The sequence below is a fragment of the Hemibagrus wyckioides genome, linkage group LG29, assembly GCF_019097595.1.
Source record: "Hemibagrus wyckioides isolate EC202008001 linkage group LG29, SWU_Hwy_1.0, whole genome shotgun sequence".
NCBI classification, from domain to species: Eukaryota; Metazoa; Chordata; class Actinopteri; order Siluriformes; family Bagridae; genus Hemibagrus; species Hemibagrus wyckioides.
In genome coordinates, this window is record NC_080738.1 from 1,373,472 (window position 1) to 1,379,836 (window position 6,365).

A 6,365-nucleotide genomic window follows, 5' to 3' on the forward strand; every position below is an offset into this window, starting at 1 on the left:
TTACTACCATCAAAATTACCTCAGAACCTCACTGTGTACTTTACTACCATCAAAATTACCTCAGAACTTCACTGTGTACTTCACTACCATCAAAATTACCTCACAACCTCACTGTGTACTTCACTACCATCAAAATTACCTCACAACCTCACTGTGTACTTCACTACCATCATAATTACCTCACAACCTCACTGTGTACTTCACTACCATCATAATTACCTCGCATCCTCACTGTGTACTTCACTACCATAAAAATTACCTCAGAACTTCACTGTGTACTTCACTACCATCAAAATTACCTCAGAACCTCACTGTGTACTTTACTACCATCAAAATTACCTCAGAACCTCACTGTGTACTTTACTACCATCAAAATTACCTCAGAACTTCACTGTGTACTTCACTACCATCAAAATTACCTCACAACCTCACTGTGTACTTCACTACCATCAAAATTACCTCACAACCTCACTGTGTACTTCACTACCATCATAATTACCTCACAACCTCACTGTGTACTTTACTACCATCAAAATTACCTCACAACCTCACTGTGTACTTCACTACCATCATAATTACCTCACAACCTCACTGTGTACTTCACTACCATCAAAATTACCTCAGAACTTCCCTGTATACTTTACTACCATCACAATTACCTCACAACCTCACTGTGTACTTCACTACCATCAAAATTACCTCGCATCCTCACTGTGTACTTCACTACCATCAAAATTACCTCAGAACTTCACTGTGTACTTCGCTACCATCAAAATTACCTCAGAACCTCACTGTGTACTTTACTACCATCAAAATTACCTCAGAACCTCACTGTGTACTTTACTACCATCAAAATTACCTCAGAACTTCACTGTGTACTTCACTACCATCAAAATTACCTCACAACCTCACTGTGTACTTCACTACCATCAAAATTACCTCACAACCTCACTGTGTACTTCACTACCATCATAATTACCTCACAACCTCACTGTGTACTTCACTACCATCATAATTACCTCGCATCCTCACTGTGTACTTCACTACCATAAAAATTACCTCAGAACTTCACTGTGTACTTCACTACCATCAAAATTACCTCAGAACCTCACTGTGTACTTCACTACCATCAAAATTACCTCAGAACTTCACTGTGTACTTCACTACCATCAAAATTACCTCACAACCTCACTGTGTACTTCACTACCATCAAAATTACCTCACAACCTCACTGTGTACTTCACTACCATCAAAATTACCTCACAACCTCACTGTGTACTTCACTACCATCAAAATTACCTCACAACCTCACTGTGTACTTCACTACCATCATAATTACCTCACAACCTCACTGTGTACTTTACTACCATCAAAATTACCTCACAACTTCACTGTGTACTTCACTACCATCAAAATTACCTCACAACTTCACTGTGTACTTCAGTACCGTCAAAATTACCTCACAACTTCACTGTGTACTTCACTAGCATCAAAATTACCTCAGAACTTCACTGTGTACTTCAGTACCATCAAAAGAACCTCACAACTTCACTGTGTACTTCACTACCATCAAAATTACCTCACATCCTCACTGTGTAATTCACTACCATCAAAATTACCTCACAACTTCACTGTGTACTTTACTACCATCAAAATTACCTCAGAACCTCACTGTGTACTTTACTACCATCAAAATTACCTCACAACTTCACTGTGTATGTCACTACCATCAAAATGACCTCACAACCTCACTGTGTACTTCACTACCATCAGAATTACCTCACAACTTCACTGTGTACTTTACTAACATCAAAATTACCTCAGAACTTCACTGTGTACTTTACTAACATCAAAATTACCTCACAACCTCACTGTGTACTTCACTACCATCAAAATTACCTCACAACTTCACTGTGTACTTCACTACCATCAAAAGTACCTCATAACTTCACTGTGTACTTCACTACAATCAAAAGTACCTCACAACTTCACTGTGTACTTCACTACCATCAACATTACCTCACAACTTCACTGTGTATTTCACTACCATCAAAATTACCTCAGAACTTCACTGTTTACTACCATCACAATTACCTCACAACCTCACTGTGTACTTCACTACCATCAAAATTACCTCACAACTTCACTGTGTACTTCACTACCATCAAAATTACCTCACAACCTCACTGTGTACTTCACTACCATCAAAATTACCTCACAACCTCACTGTGTACTTCACTACCATCAAAATTACCTCACAACTTCACTGTGTACTTCACTACCATCAAAATTACCTCAGAACCTCACTGTGTACTTCACTACCATCAAAATTACCTCGCATCCTCACTGTGTACTTCACTACCATAAAAATTACCTCAGAACTTCACTGTGTACTTCACTACCATCAAAATTACCTCAGAACCTCACTGTGTACTTTACTACCATCAAAATTACCTCAGAACCTCACTGTGTACTTTACTACCATCAAAATTACCTCAGAACTTCACTGTGTACTTCACTACCATCAAAATTACCTCACAACCTCACTGTGTACTTCACTACCATCAAAATTACCTCACAACCTCACTGTGTACTTCACTACCATCATAATTACCTCACAACCTCACTGTGTACTTCACTACCATCAAAATTACCTCGCATCCTCACTGTGTACTTCACTACCATAAAAATTACCTCAGAACTTCACTGTGTACTTCACTACCATCAAAATTACCTCAGAACCTCACTGTGTACTTTACTACCATCAGAATTACCTCAGAACCTCACTGTGTACTTCACTACCATCAAAATTACCTCAGAACTTCACTGTGTACTTCACTACCATCAAAATTACCTCACAACTTCACTGTGTACTTCACTACCATCAAAATTACCTCACAACTTCACTGTGTACTTCACTACCATCAAAATTACCTCAGAACTTCACTGTATACTTTACTACCATCACAATTACCTCACAACCTCACTGTGTACTTCACTACCATCAAAATTACCTCACAACTTCACTGTGTACTTCACTACCATCAAAATTACCTCAGAACTTCACTGTGTACTTCACTACCATCAAAAGTACCTCAGAACCTCACTGTGTACTTTACTACCATCAAAATTACCTCAGAACCTCACTGTGTACTTTACTACCATCAAAATTACCTCAGAACTTCACTGTGTACTTCACTACCATCAAAATTACCTCACAACCTCACTGTGTACTTCACTACCATCAAAATTACCTCACAACCTCACTGTGTACTTCACTACCATCAAAATTACCTCACAACCTCACTGTGTACTTCACTACCATCATAATTACCTCACAACCTCACTGTGTACTTTACTACCATCAAAATTACCTCACAACTTCACTGTGTACTTCACTACCATCAAAATTACCTCAGAACTTCACTGTGTACTTCACTACCATCAAAATTACCTCAGAACTTCACTGTGTACTTCACTACCATCAAAATTACCTCACAACCTCACTGTGTACTTCACTACCATCAAAATTACCTCACAACCTCACTGTGTACTTCACTACCATCAAAATTACCTCACAACCTCACTGTGTACTTCACTACCATCAAAATTACCTCACAACCTCACTGTGTACTTCACTACCATCATAATTACCTCACAACCTCACTGTGTACTTTACTACCATCAAAATTACCTCACAACTTCACTGTGTACTTCACTACCATCATAATTACCTCAGAACTTCACTGTATACTTTACTACCATCACAATTACCTCACAACCTCACTGTGTACTTCACTACCATCAAAATTACCTCACAACCTCACTGTGTACTTTACCAAAGTACAAACACCACTGACCACACCTCACTGTATCAAACACAAACATCACTGACCACTGACCACTGACTGTGCAATTATGTGTGTTGTGTGTGTGTATAGTGTGTAATTGTGTGTGTGTGTGTTTGTGTGTGTGTTGTGTGTGTGTGTGGTGTGTAATTATGTGTTGTGTGTGTGTGTGTATAGTGTGTAATTATGTGTATGAGTGTGTGTGTGTGTGTGTGTGTGTGTGTAGTGTGTAATTATGTGTGTTGTGTGTGTGTGTGGTGTGTCATTATGTGTGTTGTGTGTGTGTAGTGTGTAATTATGTGTGTTGTGTGTGTGTAGTGTGTAATTATGTGTGTTGTGTGTGTTTGTGTAGTGTGTAATTATGTGTGTTGTGTGTGTGTGTGTGTGTAATTTTGTGTGTTGTGTGTGTGTGTAATGTGTAAATATGTGTGGTGTGTGTGTGTGTAGTGTGTAATTATGTGTGTTGTGTGTGTGTGTAGTGTGTAATTATGTGTGTTGTGTGTGTGTGTGTAATGTGTAAATATGTGTGGTGTGTGTGTGTGTGTAGTGTGTAATTATGTGTGTTGTGTGTGTGTGTAGTGTGTAATTATGTGTGTTGTGTGTGTGTGTAGTGTGTAATTATGTGTGTTGTGTGTGTGTGTATGTGTGTAGTGTGTAATTATGTGTGTTGTTTGTGTGTGTGTAGTGTGTAATTGTGTGTGTTGTGTGTGTGTGTAGTGTGTAATTATGTGTGTTGTGTGTGTGTGTGTAATTTTGTGTGTTGTGTGTGTGTGTGTAATGTGTAATTATGTGTGTTGTGTGTGTGTGTCGTGTGTAATTATGTGTGTTGTGTGTGTGTGTGTGTAGTTTGTATGTTGTATGTATGTTGTGTAGTGTGTGTGTATGTAGTCTGTATGTCGTATGTATGTTGTGTAGTGTGTGTGTGTGTAGTTTGCATGTTGTATGTATGTTGTGTAGTGTGTGTGTATGTAGTCTGTATGTTGTATGTATGTTGTGTAGTGTGTGTGTATGTAGTCTGTATGTTGTATGTATGTTGTGTAGTGTGTGTGTATGTAGTCTGTATGTTGTATGTATGTTGTGTAGTGTGTGTGTATGTAGTCTGTATGTTGTATGTATGTTGTGTAGTGTGTGTGTAGTTTGTATGTTGTATGTGTGTTGTGTAGTGTGTGTGTATGTAGTTTGTATGTTGTATGTATGTTGTGTAGTGTGTGTGTGTGTGTTAGAACACAGGGAGGAGGCTCCACTCTTCTCCTCTCTGACACTTTAAACGCTCGTTTATTCCCTCGTTCTTCTCAGAGACTCAGTGGAGGAAGACAGCTGAGGAAGAGTAATTATCTCTTTACAGAGTGAGAACACAGAGTGTTGTAATGACACACACACACACACACACACCCCTCATCCCTCAGGTGTAAAGCTGGTTCTCTCAGTGCTCCTGTAATGAGCGTATAGCGAGAACCTCAGTGAACGCGTGACGTGGAAAATCCTCTTTCGCTTCATTCCACACAACTCTCGCAGCACGTTCACGTGCGTCATGTTTCTGTTAAACACGTTACATTCCTCAGTGTGTTTACTGCATAAAAACAAACAACAACAACATCTCTGCAACATCGCAGCAATGAAAAGATCCTTGAATATGCATCATATGCAAATCTGGACACGCCCCATTCCCCGCCCATCGCTCAGATAACTCAGTCAGATATCAGAGGCTCCTCGTTTTCTCACTCAGCACTGTCAGAGGGTACGTTCTCGTTTCCATGACAACCACCACTCAGCTAATAAGCCTCAGCTGCTTTAGCTTAGCTGACTAGCTTTGTTAGGATAGGTTGCATGGCTAATAGATTTACAGTGTTGATCTCTACTAGTTAGCATATCAGACCGTCATAGGTTGGAGGCGTGGAGATTATTCTGTGACATCACCAACTGAGGTCTGGTGTAGCTCCACCCCTCTCCAGATGTCTGACTTCCTGCGTGTGAAAACCTTAAACATTTCTGTAACATTCTGTAACACACACACACACACTTTTTGACCCCTTTAATTGAAGCTATTTACAGGAGGTTTGCTAAGCAGATGTGCAGACTGGGTGTGTAGGAGGAACGAGTTGAGCAGTGTGTGTGTGTGTGTGTGTGTGTGTTAGAGTGAGTTATGTGTGTGTCCTTGTGTGCATGTGACCTTGTGTCCTAGTGTGCGTGTTCTAGTGTGCATGTGTGAGTGTGTATGCGTGTTTGTGTATGTGTCTGTGTGTGCGTGTACATACGTGTGTGAGTGTGTGTGTGTGTGTGTGTGTATGACTGTGTGTTTGTTTGCTTTAATTTTATTGACAATAATAACACACAGCACACAACATGACTCCATTTTCTAGTCTGTTTCTTTCTCTTTCTGTCTTTCTTATTGTCTGTCTGTCTGTCTATCTCTCTTATTATGCCTCCCTCCCTGTCTGTCTGTCAGTCTCTCTTTGTGTGTCTGTCAGTTGTGAACGACACGCTTGAGCAGTTGACCTTGCAAGGCACAAAAAAGCA